The following is a 15474-nucleotide window of genomic DNA, read 5'->3' on the forward strand; positions in this document are numbered from 1 at the left end:
GCAAAGTTATACTAATTGGCCACCCATAGTAGGTTGGTTTACTGTGAGCAATCAGACATAACTCTCCCTCCACGACCAATCCTCACTGGTGCTGAAAATTGACCAAAACCCAGACATGACTAAGGATATGTCTGAGGCCTTTGTCTTGCAGTGAACTAGAAACAGGTGCATTTGTTGTTGCATTTTATGAAGTGAAACACGAGAGAAAGTTTTATAAATGTATGTACAAAATTGACTGAAATGTGTAGTTGATGCGTCGGGTTCATGCGAATCTTGCAAAGCACATTTCACATCGGGGGAGTTACAATGGAGTTATTTTATATATAATTGAATTAAAATAAATTGGTTTCTTCATTTTATATATTTTGGCATTGTGTACATGATTTTGGAAACTTTAATATATTTTGAAGTAGATAACCCCAGAAATGTATTTTCTTTATTGAAGTGTAGCAGTTTTACCAAAATAATGATTATTGTAACAGTTTCCAAACACTTTACGTATAATCAAGCAACAACTTTTTATCTAAAAAACTTGGTACCTTCTTTGGTTTAATTTGGAGAAAAGTTTTATTCACCCCCATGAATAATTCAACTAATGTAGATCGGTCTCAAAAAGTTTATGAAAAAATAATTGTTACTAGGTAAAGCTTATATTTTGCAGGCAAATATAATTATACCTAAATACAGGAACTTTCATAGAAACAATTTTTATAAAGTTTTATAAAAGTTTCAGTCCTAACAGTGTAAAGTAAAACCTATAAAACAGTAACTCCAGCTTAATCTGATAACTGGTGATAAACGATGCTAGAAATAAGTAAAACTGTAAGGTTCAGTTTCATTCTAAAGTACGTACGTTAAGGCAAGGTTACCCATCGTTAATAAACAAACCATGAACAACAGAATAATAATAAAAGAAAAAACATTGTAGACCCTTCCAGCGTAGACTGATAAAATCAATATTAAAAAAAACAATCGGTGAAAATTCCAGTTAGTCAAAAATATTTCTATCTGGGGCAACCGTTGTTTCGGCGTCTCCATTCCTGCAAAAAAAAAAAAAATGTTTAATTTTACTCAAACGATCAAGTAGTTTATGGTGCTAGTAAAAGCAACAACCTCAAAATTAGATTGCTAAATGTATAAACATCAGGTATTTAGAAATATTCATAAAGTTTAAATCAAAAGTTTAATAAAATGTTCCTTAAACTCAATTGATTGTCAATGAGAAAGTTCGCTTTGCTATCACCAATTTAAAACTTGCAGAGAATACTATCGTGGGCATTATGATATAATGACATTTCTAGTTTTTCCCTAGAGTAAATAAAGTGATTTCTTGTGTTAAGAAATTATATAATTAAATTTTTTTTAAAAGTGTTTGTTGGTAAACATACGAAAGCTACTCTTCATAAGATTATAGATACTTTACCACGAAGATTTCTTAGATCTTATGAATTATGGTAGTTATACAAGGCCCTAAATTCTGTCGGTGTACCTTTGCTGGGATTAAAGCTCAAGTAAGTTGCTGTAGTCAGGAGTGATTGCATTAAATAATTATATAAAACCTAAGAACACCAGAAGATCCTTACAAAAGACCTTCAAACACAATCGTTTTCAGCAAATAAAATTTACATATAAACATTATAAACTTACTTCGATTTTTTGACGCCGTCACCCTTTAGAAATGTTTGTCGATAGAGCTGCAATTGTTGTAGACAAAATGCAGTCTATCCTCGCCATCGACGTAAATGTGATCCGGTCTGCGAGTCACTTCAGTTCCAGGAAGGAAAGACGCCATGCGAGGATCAATCATAGAACATTTGCAAATGACCTGAGTTTCAGACGAACTTCTCATGTTCCACCAACGATACAGTCTGAAGAACATATATGTCGCAAGAATTCCCAGTTTTATATACACCACAATGATCAACATACTTTAAAAAAAAACGAAATAAAAGTATATTAAAATGCAAAAATATCTGTAAGCTAAAATACTCTTGGAAGTTAGGGTCACACTACGAGGTGTTGTCAGTTTGAAGTTAGACTTTGGCTTGCAAATATCAGGGGAAATTTAACGAGCCGAACTGGATAGTTACTGGTCAAGGACCTATCATTGGTACGGACACTTGTTACCATGGTTGTTACCGGAAGACAAACAAGAGAGTACTTAATATTAAATTTCAAATTTACAGTTTAAACTGTTTTTATATCTGGTTTTATTATCTTTCCTTGGCCTAGTTATGGAAACAGCAAGAGCCTGAGATATATGCTAGCAATTCTTATATAGAAATGAAAGATACTTAAGAAATATGTATAGGGATTGCTTTTCCCATGTTTGAGTTTAGTATAGAGAATTATATCACTTATGTATTAATGATATGAATTTAAACGCGTTGAAGGATTAGTGTTTAAATAATTAATCAGTATTGCAATTGCATTCCCAGGAACCAAACTGTGCTTACGTGGGCAATATTTGATTGTTTTCACTGATGTTAAACAATTGTGAAAATTATTATTATTGTTGTTGTTGTTGTTGTTGTTGTTGTTGTTGTTATTTTTATTAATATTATTATTTGTTAAACTACCACCCAAGTTGACAAAGCTGGATGCTATAAGCCCAAGGGCTCCAACAGGGAAAGTAGCCCAGTGAGGAAAGGAAATAAGGAAATAAATAAACTACAAGAGACGTAATGAACAATTCAAATAAAATATTTTAAGAACAGTAACAACGTTAAAATAAATCTTTCTTATATAAACCATAAAAACTTCAAAATATCGGGAGGAAGAAAAATAAGATAGTGCGCTCGAGTGTACCCTCAAGTAAGAGAACTCTACCCCAAGATGTGGAAGACGTGTAACTAAAGGGATTTGGTATAGTTAGACATTAAGGTTTCTAGAAAATTACTGAAGTGACTAAAATATTTGGTAAGTCGCACAATGAATATTCTGCTTTTCCAACTAGGCCTGTAGCTTAGCAAGTAATAATAATAATAATAATAATAATAATAATAATAATAATAATAATAATAATAATAATAATAATAATATCAATATCGGCTGATGATCGGATTTAATTTTGAAAATGGCTTAGCAGCTCTCATGGTCAGTGGAAGCCGGGATAACATTCAATTTTTATCTCAAGACTTTAAAGCTTTGGTGCTCTCTTCCCTCCTCTGATTTCTCGGGTTATCCATATTCCATCTTTTCCTAATAGGCAAATACATTCCCTTACCACCTCTCCCGTAGGAAGGTAGTGTCATCAGTGCTCCTCCCTTAGTAGACTGTATACACTAGTAATGGGTCTTTGCAGTGTCTCACTGTTTAGCCTTTTATCACAAATATCTAGCAGTCTCTTACCACTTTCATACTCTCTCTCTCTCTCTCTCTCTCTCTCTCTCTCTCTCTCTCTCTCTCTAATCTATTTTTCCCTCTTGCTGCCCAACTTCTTTTCAATTTTAATTAACCTCGGCCTTGATTGGCTTTCCAGGGTCCCTGCGTTTGGCATGTGACCTATATGGCATGAATCAAATTCATCCACGATATGTTTTGATTAACTTAGAGGCTACCTCAATTTATTTATTTTTATCCATTATATTTCATGTATATTAAATCGGGCCAGTTCTGTAAGAGTTTGACGCATTGGCTGGTTAATCTCCTCTTTTTAGTAATAATAGAGGCATAGTTTAAGTAAAACATTGGATTTCTCATTCCGTCGGCTTATTGTTTAGGTGTATAAGCGTGTAGTTGAGGATGAATGGGCGTGAAGTCTTCATCCATGACTCAGCAGTTTAAGGATTGCAGTAGTGGTGACCGTTTTCTTGTTTTTATTGTCTATGGAAGGACACTTCTTGTTTGGAGAACTACTTGATTAGGGTTGCGGTGGTCGATTGGAAGCGGCCTTGCCTGACGCTAATCTACCGCTCAAACTCCTTAGTTCCTTTAGTGTCTACAACCTCTTCACCTTTGACAGCTAAGGATGGGGGGATTGGGGGAGCCTTTTGGTCTACCTGCTGAGTCACCAGCAACCATTGCCGGGACCTCCTCGGTCCTAGCCTGGATGGAGAGAGGATTTGGACAGTCTCTAGGGCATTGTCCTGCTAGCTATGGGAATGTCACTGTCCCTTGCATCTGCCATCCATGAGCGGCTTTTAAATTAACATTTGCATATGTTTGTTTGATATATAAATAATTTTTATTCCAGCTATGACCTGGTTTGAATGATCATCTTAATCAGGTAGTTGAATCGATGGAACTTTGAAAGTTCAAACTTGCAGCGAATGGTTTTATATTTAACAGGGTGACATATGTCTCTTTTCTTAGTTTAATTATATGAGTTTGTTTTATGTTGTTACTATTTTTAAAATGTTATTTTGATTATTCATCACTTTTCTTGTAATTTATTTATTTCCTTTCCTCTCAGGGCCATTTTTCTCTGTTGGAGCCCTTGGGCTTATAGCATCCTGCTTTTCCAATTAGGGTTGTAGCTTAGCTAGTAATATTGATAATAATAATATGAACTCCCTTCCTTAGCATTTCTTTGTGAGGTTTTATGCATTTTTTCCGTAGACGTTTAATTTACAAGTTGCGTTCATATAATAAAGTTTTAATTCGGTGTATTAAAACTTTTCTTGATGCAATACGAAAAGTACGTTCTCACACAAAAGACCAAAGCATATTTTACTTTTGGTAAAAGAGATTCATAGATATTGTAATTTGATTATTTTTGTCAAACATGTTTTGCACTAAACATTAGCTGGAAAACCAAATTTTTTTGTTTAGTGATTGATATAACAAAGTAAGTTTTAGGGTTTTATAAGTTATCCTAATAACTGAGTACCGTAGTTTCCGATATCATCCGAAACTTGGTGATAAAAACATCAAAATACGACTGTGGATGCCTTTGCATATGGAAAATTATTTCTTCAATAGAATAAACCAAAGGAATGATATTCAACGCCTATAGGAGAAGGACACTCCAAAATCAAACCATTGTTCTCTAATCTTGGGTAGGGCCATAGCCTCTGTACCATGGTCTTCCGCTGTCTTGGGGTAGAGTTCTCTTGCTTGAGGGTACACTTCGGGAACGTTGTTCTATCGTATTTCTTTTCCTCTTCTTGTTTTTTAAGTTTTTATAGTTTATATAGGAAAGATTTGTATTAAGGTTGTTACTGTTCTTAAAATATTTTATTTCAATTGCACATTGCTTCCCTTGTAGTTTATTTGTTTCCTTATTTCCTTTCTTCACTGGGCTATTTTTCCCCATTGGAGCCCTTGTGCTTATAGTATCCTGCCTTTTTAACTAAGGTTGTAGCTTAGTGAGTAATAATAATAATAATAATAATAACCTGTCCTGTCACATAGCAGGTAAGCTCGCCCTTTACTTTCGGATCATGTTTTTAGCACCCGTGTGGATTTTTCCTGCTCCCTGGGTCGGACAAACAGCTAATTGCAACAAACAAACGGCAAAAGAGATTTCCCCGTAATCGCATTTCTTTTCTCTTTCGTTTTCAGTGAAATGGGGGAATAAGTTCAAGTCAGAAAAGCCGGTATATATATATATATTTTTTTTTCGGCTGTAATTTCCGAGAAGGGAAAAATTAGCTCGGTTTGTGGGCGTTTTTTTTTTTTTTTGGGGGGGGGGGGGAAGCGGAGGAGGTAAATGGTCCATAAAGAGAACTCCTTGACAGTTGACACACACATTCTCTCTCTCTCTCTCTCTCTCTCTCTCTCTCTCTCTCTCTCTCTCTCTCTCTCTCTCTCTCTCTCTCTCTCTCTCTCTCTCTCATTCTTGAGTCAAAATAGAATCTGATGAAACGCCTGTGCTGAAATCATTTAAAACCTTGGTTGCTACATACTCCTGCAGCCTGTGCGGTAGGTTCATCAGTACCACATTGAACCCCTAACGCACACTGCGCCATTTGCATCTCCATCTTATACATATTCTTAAAATTTTCCCAATAGTAAGGTAGGCATTTCCTGTACCTTTGCTCCTACATGTATCCAGTACTTTATTGACTCTCATTGATATCCCTCAATAATAATTCAGAAACAGACGATTTTCACCAACCAATCGTCTTTCACCAACTATATGAACATTCGTTACTCCATGTTCTTGGTGTCCATAGACGTGCTGGCATATACAGTATTTTGATTTTTAATTTTCCATCAAATTTCTTCAGTTTCGTTTCACCCTCGTGTAACATTTGCAACCCACAGGCCTTTCATTCTCCTTTCATGTCCTGCATTATTTTTAAATTTGCACTTTCTTCTCTTTCGTCCTCTAATTTAGTAATAAATATTAGTAATAGACATTAGAACTAATAAATGTAGTTGATGAAATAGAAACATAAGCATATCAGGGTTGTCGTAGCTTATTGGAAACGTCCCTACCGGACGATCTGCTGGACTAGTGTTCGAGACCCGCTCAAGCTCGTTAGTTTCTTGTAGTATCTGCAACCTCACCATCTTTGTGTGTTTAGGATGGGGCTGTTTTCGGTAGGCTATTTGTTTACCTGCTGAGTCATTAGCAGCTATTGCCTGGCCCTCCCGGGTCCTAGCTTGGGTGGAGAGGCGGCTACATTTGGTCATTCTTCTCTGAAGCATTGTCCTGCTAGGGCACTGTCTTTTTTCCTTGTCGCTGTCATTCATGAGCGACGTTTAAAAATTGTAAATGTTAAGTTCTTTACTGAATGAAATGAGTATTTTCATTCTACCTCATGAAGCCAAATACCATGTAATCAAACAATATCCATTCTCTCACTTCCATTGATATTGTTCATCTTTATTCAAAATACCATGTAATCAAACAATATCCATTCTCTCACTTCCATTGATATTGTTCATCTTTATTCAAACATTTTCACAAACTTTCTAAGACTACATCAATCAATATTTAAAAGTCACCGCTTGTGATTTCTTCATTACCTTACAAATATCATATTAAATGTAGTCTCTACAAAAGATAATTCAAGTGGGTATAGAGACTAAATTTAATAATCATTCCTCTTTCGGATAGTTAATTTTGCAGGTCATAACATATTTTAGTAAGTTGTTATTATCTAAAAAGGCTATAAAATTCATGTTCACCCTCTCCTGTATATTTTTATTCTCCCAGTAGTTTATTCAAAGTTTATTTGAATAATTTCAATTCAATTTTTGGCCCGTTTCTTTGCATATATTTTTTACAATTTATGATTATGTGTAGATTATCCCCACTACATTATGTGTCCTACATAGAGCTGCATTTATCATCTTGAATTTATATTAGTATGTATTTACCCTTACATGCCCAATTCTCAAATTTCCCATTAAGATTTCTATCTTCTTGTTTCTACAATAAGCTGCCTCCCAGTCTTCTATAGTAGTATTAAATGTACTCAGCTAATTACTTGATTTAATACCATCCCACTCAATTTGAAATGTTGCTATAATCTTTATTTTTAGTATTGTTTTCTTCGCCGTCATCAACGAGTGTTTTTTTTACAGTGATCGTATAGTCCTTGTTTTGCAGTTTAATCTGCCAAGTATTTCCTTAGATTTCCATAGATTCTTGGAATTCACTATAGGTAAAGGTTGAAGGTGTCTGGTTTCAGTTCCAGTTTCATCAGAATAGATGCTCACCAGAACGTCAGCCAGGCAAGCCCAACCCCCTCCCCCCTCCCCCGCTGCGATGCCCCCAACACACCAGTGGCTTCCCCAGTAAACAGCTTAAACTCACGTCCTTGGGCTGGGATCGATCTGATGATATGCTAATGCTAGGCGAACAAGTTACCACATAATTATCTTTGTTATTCATTTCAACGAGTATCTCCTGTATAATATACACTGGTGCTTTGAATCTTTGTATATCTATGATTTATCATTGAAATAGAGGTCATTGAATCTATGAATATTACAGTCTCAGAATATGTGATTACCTCTCGTTCATATCAACGCTTCGCATATAGCAAATAATTCAGCACCAAGTATAGATGTAGCTGGATTTAATGTAAAACTACATTTATTGTGACCCAATTGGTAACGTCTCTGCCAGACTGGGGTTCGAGTCCCGCTCAAACTCGTTAGTTCCTTTAGTGGCTGCAACCTCACCATGCTTGTGAGCTAAGGATGGGGATTTTGGGAGCCTATAAGTCTACCTACTGAGTCATCAGCAGCCATTGCCTGGCCCTCCCTGGTCCTAGCTCAGGTGGAGAGGGGGCTTATCCTTGATCATATGTATATATAGTTAGTCTCAAGGGCATTGTTCTTCTTGCCATAGCAATGTCACTGTCCCTTGGCTCAGACATTCATGAGTCACCTTTAAACCAAAATTTAAGACTGGTAATAACATACGCTGCCGAACAGGACCATTCCTCACTATTAATTATATACTGTACCCATCAGTACATAATATATCTGAGTGAATAGGAAACTTTTATGTTTTCATTGTACTCAAATTCCTGAACGAATTTAGCATTTGGTTCTTTCTGGCCAATGGAATCCGTTGGGTCAATACCGACTTACTCATTAATGCCCTGCCAAGGGATTAATACAGGAAATGCTTCTTCTCCCCGTTGCTTTTCTAACTTGACTTTCCATTCAATAATCATTTTTTAAGTAACCAAAGTTCCAGTTTTAACCGTTTAGTCTGTTATCGTTTTCATTTTCCTTGCATTGGGGTGATTCTTAACGAACTATTTTAATATTATGGAAGAAGAACCGGCGGACCGGTGTGTTGTTGTTCGAAGACGTCCTAGTAAAACGCCCTTTTTAATAGGATAATTCAGTAATAACATAATGTTACTTAGTAGTGAAGGTGCATGAAGATGTAGAGAATTGTCTGTACTAACAGTGACACTTCATAAGAAAACCGTTTTCAATTTATTGACGAAATTCGAAAATAAGTGTTCAAACGAGGACCTGCCAGTGGAAGTATGGCCTGGGGCTGGTGTTGCCCCAGGCAGAAATTGGTGCTCGCCTTGCGCTGAATATCCTCTCGACACTACTGTGTTATGGTTTAACAGTAAGTTTTATTAATTCTCGTGTTTGAGACAGAGACTCACATAAACAATACTCGTAATGGCAGCTCCATTTTCTTGGAGTGATGGTAGGGGGGTTAGTGGAAGGTTGGTTGCTGAAACTCCCATCAAGCGACAGAATACAATAGCAATAGTTAGCCTTGATGGTTTCATTGACTTTTTATGTATGGAGAAGATACTCAGTGATGTCATGAAATTAGACGATGATGAACTATACGGAATTCAAGCTATTTCTCGACAGAAATATTACGTTAAGTTCAAGCATGAATCTACCTTTACAAGAATTTGTTCGGAATATGAAAATGAGGAGATAACCATCGACGAAGGTAAATTGAGGGTAAAAGTGTGTAACGTATCAGGTTCGAAGATTTATGTAAGTGTAAGAAATGTTCCATTTGAAATGAGTGATGAAGAGGTGGCTTTAATATTAAGTAAATATGGCGAGGTATTTGGTGTGAGGCAAAGTAAATGCTCGGGAAATAGGTATAAACACGTTCTAAATGGTCTTAGGACAGTAATGATGATTAAGAAAAAAGACATTCCTTCAAGTTTGTACTATAAGGGTCAATATTTATCTTTGTGGCACAATGGACAAACACAAACGTGTCGAAGGTGTGGAATGAGTAGCCATTTTGCAGCGGAATGTTCCACTCCATACTTAGAGAGAACTAATATTTTCAGTAACAATGATTTTCCTGAGTTACCTAGGCGAGGAGGGGGAGGAATGGAGAAGGGGGTTCAAGAAATGAGTCGACACAATCTTAATAATGAGAGTATAAATGCTGTTCCATTAGAAAAGAGCCTTATTAAGACTAACGAAGGTGTTAGTAAACTTATTGTGCAAGAAGCTGAGTCATCAATCACTAGACTGCAAGTGGAAGCTGAAATACATCAAAGTTCTACCCAAGATGAGGAAATCGTCATACCGTATGAAGGACTGGAAAACACTAGTGGAAATAGAGAGATCCGTACTGACGTTTTTCTGAAAAACGGTACAAAGTCAGATAAGGTAAATGAAACAAATTCAGGGGAAAAGCAGGATGGTGTAATTCGGGTAAGCCAGGCAATAGAAGATTGCCAAGATACAACTGAAAATAGGACGGCAAGAATAGGACACGAAATCAGCGAGGTCGAAGATGATAGTGTAATTAAAGTTATAGAAAACGAATTAGGACAGGATGATGAATACGAAGAAATAATGGAAGCGAATGCAGAACAAAATACTCAAGATGATGACGACAATGACCACATGAAATTATCTATAGATAGTGAAGATGTTACGGAGAAGACATCCTGGAAAGAAATAATTGGTGTGCATGAGTTGTTAATGGTCGACCGTATAACTAGCGAAGGAGGAGCGGTAAGTGGGTGTTTTGATGAAAAGCCACCTACTGCTATCTGCTCAGATCGGAACCATGAATCACCGTGTGAAGGTAATCAAGAAGGATTCAGTGGAGAGATTCAGAAGGAAACGGGCAAAGATTATGGGAAAAAGAGTGGAAGAAAAGGGCAAAGTTCAACAGTCGTTGGGCATAAGGGCTCAACGCTGAAGAGAAGAATAGACTCTTTAAGCAGCGAAGTAGAGACGTCAGGTAACAAACTGTTGCAAGTTAAGAAAAAATGAGACCCACTGACTAATCACAATGTATATTAATCTAATAACTATAAATGTAAATGGTCTGAATGACACTAGGAAACAATATATTGTAAAATCCTTTTTAATTCAACATAGAGTTGATATTGCTCTCATTCAGGAGCACAATGTGAAAATGCAGAAAGATTTGTATGTTCTCTGCGATTATTTTGATGTATTCTTTAATGGTTCTTTATGTTTTAAAGGTGGTACATTAATTTTTGTTCGGAAAAACTCTGGAATAAAGGTAGACAGGTGTGAATTGCACTGGAATGATAGAATTATAAGTTTAAGTTTATCTAGTTCAAATATTAAATTTCAAGTAATCAATATATATGGTCAATCTGGTAGTAATGTTAAACGGGAACGAGATGACCTAATAGGTACCGAACTTCTCTATTACATGAAGGGAAATCTCGACAACATTATAATTGGCGGTGACTGGAATTGTGTGGTTAGTGACCGTGATTGTACTAATCCAAATCCCCACAATAAATCAATAGCTTTGAAAAACTTGGTTAGAAACATTGGCCTAAAAGATGCATGGTTCTCATTAAATAATTCTGTTGAATTTACTTTTATTAGGGGTAATTATGGTGCCAGACTTGATAGATTCTACGTCGCTAGATTATATGAGAGAATACAAAATGTAGAGTGTGTCCATGTTTCCTTTTCTGATCACGCAGCCATAAAAATGCGATTAAACATAAATCCCAGTATTAAGGTCGGAGTACCATTTTGGAAGATGAATTCATCACTATTGAAAGATGAAAAAATAAAGTCTCAGTTTAAGGATTTTTGGGTCGGTCTTGTTAGGAATATTAATAGATTTCAGAACATTAGTTTATGGTGGGAGGAATACGCCAAAGTAAATATAGCAAAGTTTTTCCAAAGGTGTGGTAAGATGAAAAAATATGAACGATTTGGACTGATCAATTATTTTGAAAGTAGACTAAAACATGAATGTTCCAAAATGGATGGTTTTGATAAGGGTAAAATTGATTATCTAAAGAATCAAATTACAGAGTTGAAAATGGTGGAAGTTGAAGGCATCAGGTTAAGAGCAAAATTAGAAGAATGTAATGAAGGCGAGAAACTCTCAGCATATTTGATAAAGAAACAGAAAGAAAGAGCAATTAAGAATAAAATGGAAAATCTGTTGACGGATAATGGGGAATATTTAGATTCTACTGAAGCCATTCTACATTATGCAACAACAGAATATAGGAAATTATATCAAAAGATTGATTTAGATACCACAGAACAAGACGATTTGTTATCAAGTATAGATAAGGTGATAGATGAAGAGGATAATGATTTACTCGAAAGGGAAGTTACTTTGGAGGAGCTCTGGATAGCTACAAAATCAATGAATTTGAATCGGACTCCGGGTGTAGATGGGATACCCGCTGAATTTTACTTATATTGCTGGGATATTATTAAGAAAGAATTTCATGAGGTTGTTAGAAATGAATTCGAGAATTTATCATTAACTAAATCCCAATCAACCGGAATAATTTCTTTAGTACACAAAGGAGAAGAGAGAGAAAGATTGAGGAACTGGAGACCTATAAGCCTTCTTTGTGTTGATTATAAAATTATTTCTAAGATTTTGAGTAACAGAATTAAAAATCTCCTTGATAGAATAATTTCTCAAGGGCAATTCTGCGCCGTGCCAGATAGATCAATCGTTAATTGTAACTTGCTTGTTAGGGACATCATATATTTTGCAAATGAGAAAAATCTGGATTGTGCAATTATGTCTCTTGACTGGAATAAAGCATTCGACCGAGTGGATATAGAATTTCTATTCAAGGTGATGACAGCTTTTGGTTTCGGAGATAATTTTGTTGCGCTGGTAAAGATGCTTTATACTGGTATATGTAGCAGAATGTGTATAAATCATATAATGGGTAATCCTATCAATGTTGAACGATCTGTTAGACAAGGATGTCCTCTATCAATGATCCTCTATGTTATTCACCAAGAACCTTTGTACAGGCTAATTAGGAAAAGTAAAATAAAGTCAATTAAACTTCCTAGACAAGTTTCAGTTTGTGTTGTAGGATATGCTGATGACACAAACATCATAGTTAGAACAGAGAATTGTATTGTTGAAGCCGAGTCAGTAATTGTGAAATACGAGAAGGCTACAGGAGCGGTGCTAAATAGAAACAAGAAGTCCAAAATTATTGGCGTTGGTAACTTCCGAGGGAAAACCACATGGCCACTTGATTACCTGGAAGTTGTGGTTGATTCTATAAAGATTTTAGGAATTGTTTATTCGAATGATTATGTATTAGGTTTGAATAGTACCTGGGATAATATAGCTAATAATGTTGAGACATCATTAAACATGTTGAACAGTAGAATTTTAACCTTACATCAAAAAGCTATATACATTAATGCTTGTGTGTTATCAAAACTATGGTATGTATCGCATGTGTATCCTATTCCCATACAAGTGTGCAAAAGAATAAACAAAGTGGTATTTGAGTATATCTGGAATGGTCGTTATCAGCCAATTAAACAATCTACGCTAAAGCTTCACAGAAGTGAAGGAGGTCTGGGTATCCAAGACTTACATGACAAAGCTTTGAGTATATTCATAAGTAGTTTCTTAAAACTGTATTTGTCGGGATCAGAACCCAATGTTTTAATGTATTACTATTGTAAACTTAGATTAGATGGAATTATAAACTGTGACTTTGAATGTAATGAATATGGATTTACTGGTAATGTATATTATAATGTGTGTATAGATAATGTAAGGAAAATTATTCGATGCAAAAATTTTCCAATAATGAATAGTAAAACAATTTATAAAGGTATTAGAAAAGATGAAATTCCGAAAGTTGTCGAGAATTTCCCTCTGTTTAACTGGGAAAGCATTTGGAAAAATATTAACAGTAAATTCCTTGATGTCCAGGATAGGACTGTTATTTACAAGTATATTCACCAGGCACAGCCAACAAGGAAAAAATTACATGTTATGAATTTGGCAGATTCTTCATATTGTCTAAACTGTGGGAAAGAGGACGTCCCTATTCATATGTTTTATGATTGTGATAAAACGAAGAAAGTGCTAATCTGGGTAAGGGAATTAATGAGTTATCTGTGTGATACAAAATTTAGTAGAAATATTGAGCTTATTTTCTTTGTCTTTCCCAAATTAAGTAGAATAAAAATTAACATTTGTAACATTATGTTCAGTACTTACATAGTAACATTGTGGATGCTTAGAGACCATATTTGTGACATGGAAGATGTAAATATCAGAGACAAAATTATGTCAAACATTTTCATACGAAGATATATTTTGGAGCAGCGAAGGATGATTGATGGAGAACGATATAACAAACTTTTGGAATTAAACAAAAGTAAGATGTATCAAATATGGAATTCATTGTGAGTTAAGATGTTTGCAACCTTAATATTATTTATGTAGCATAATATAAACACTATTGTAACTGTATCTGTATAATCTGTCTTGCTAATAAAAAAAAAAAAAAAATTTTAATATTACGTAGTAAAGCAATATTTTCTTTAGCATTTCGAACTTTTTATTCCTACTGGAACCACGCTACTCTCAACTTGTAGTGATCCAATCGGCGATGTATTTTTAGCTCCCTGTACAACTCGTAAAGCAATATTATGAATTTTCTCCACTTTTTCTAAGATATCCCTAGCTGCTGATGAATATACTTCAATTTTACTTTAGGTATATGCCTTATAAAACACCAACAAGGTTTTCCTCTCTGCTCCTCATGTATAGCAAGAAAAAGCCTTCAAAATAGATATCTGTTTGAATTTTGTGGTAAAGATAGCAGGTCCATCCTTGCCAAGATCCTTGGACATGATGTGTCGTTCAATGCTAGTGACATTTTTAAATTTATATCAGAAGCAGGGCGTCTTAATACTGTTCAACTTTTATAACATATTTACTTTTCTTGTTTTAATTGAAAAATCTTTTAATCTTTATTTATAATAAACGATATCGCCGTCAATGACCTTCGATGTCAGGATGCCAGAGAACCTCAGATCATTCATTCATTCAATGTATTCAATATCTGGTAGGATATTGCTCTTGCCTGGTTCATGCATCCAAATAAGCGTTGGACTGTCACACAACAATTATAAATATTTTAGACATTTATATCTATGCACCCCTTCAATGATATTGTTATCAATCTTAATTTGGGTTAGTATGCTTATTTTCTTGTTTGTAGAATATATTATCTTCGCCTCATCTGTACTTGTACTTAGCCTCCCTTTACCGAGTATATTTTATTACACCTTTCAACAGCAGCCTGTATTCTTAAGAAAGTTAACTTAAATGTAATTGCCATTACATGAAAGCAATCATCATCTGGTTCTACGTTTCGTGTATCAAATCATAACATTAGATAGTATACAGTAGAACTGTGTACCGAGCCTTATACATTTACTACATCTTTCATATTAAAACAAGTGAGCAAGTCCTGAACGCGGACATGGTCCTCGTAGAGGACATACCTCCGCCAAGGTGACCTAGAGCGCCATATGTCCTAGAATCATGAATTGATGTGACTTCGACTTTCAAGTAACGTTTGACCTTTAATTTAGCTTAACCATTCAATGGCCTTGGCAGTTACCTGACACTGAGGTTGAAGGACTTTTGACTGTTTGTGTGTTGGTAGCATGACCTTGGCTTTCAAGTGACCTTGACCTTCAAGTGACCTTGACCTTCACGTGACCTTTACCCTCAAGTGACCTTGACCTTAATGTGACTTTGACCTTCACATGACCTTGACCTTCACGTGACCTTCAAGTGACCTTGACCTTCACGTG

At 35.4% G+C, this 15474-nt stretch overlaps 1 long non-coding RNA gene across 1 annotated transcript; it reads right to left on the reverse strand.

Moving 5' to 3' along the window:
• Nucleotides 1-205: 205 nt before the first annotated feature.
• On the reverse strand, nt 206-2104 carry LOC137624891 (uncharacterized). Its single transcript, XR_011040779.1, has 2 exons — nt 1648-2104; nt 206-1040 (listed from the first exon to the last, which is right to left on the reverse strand). It is a non-coding gene; the product is annotated as an uncharacterized lncRNA (long non-coding RNA).
• Nucleotides 2105-15474: the final 13370 nt, after the last annotated feature.

This window comes from Palaemon carinicauda, chromosome 31 (assembly GCF_036898095.1).
Source record: "Palaemon carinicauda isolate YSFRI2023 chromosome 31, ASM3689809v2, whole genome shotgun sequence".
In the NCBI taxonomy this organism is placed as follows: Eukaryota; Metazoa; Arthropoda; class Malacostraca; order Decapoda; family Palaemonidae; genus Palaemon; species Palaemon carinicauda.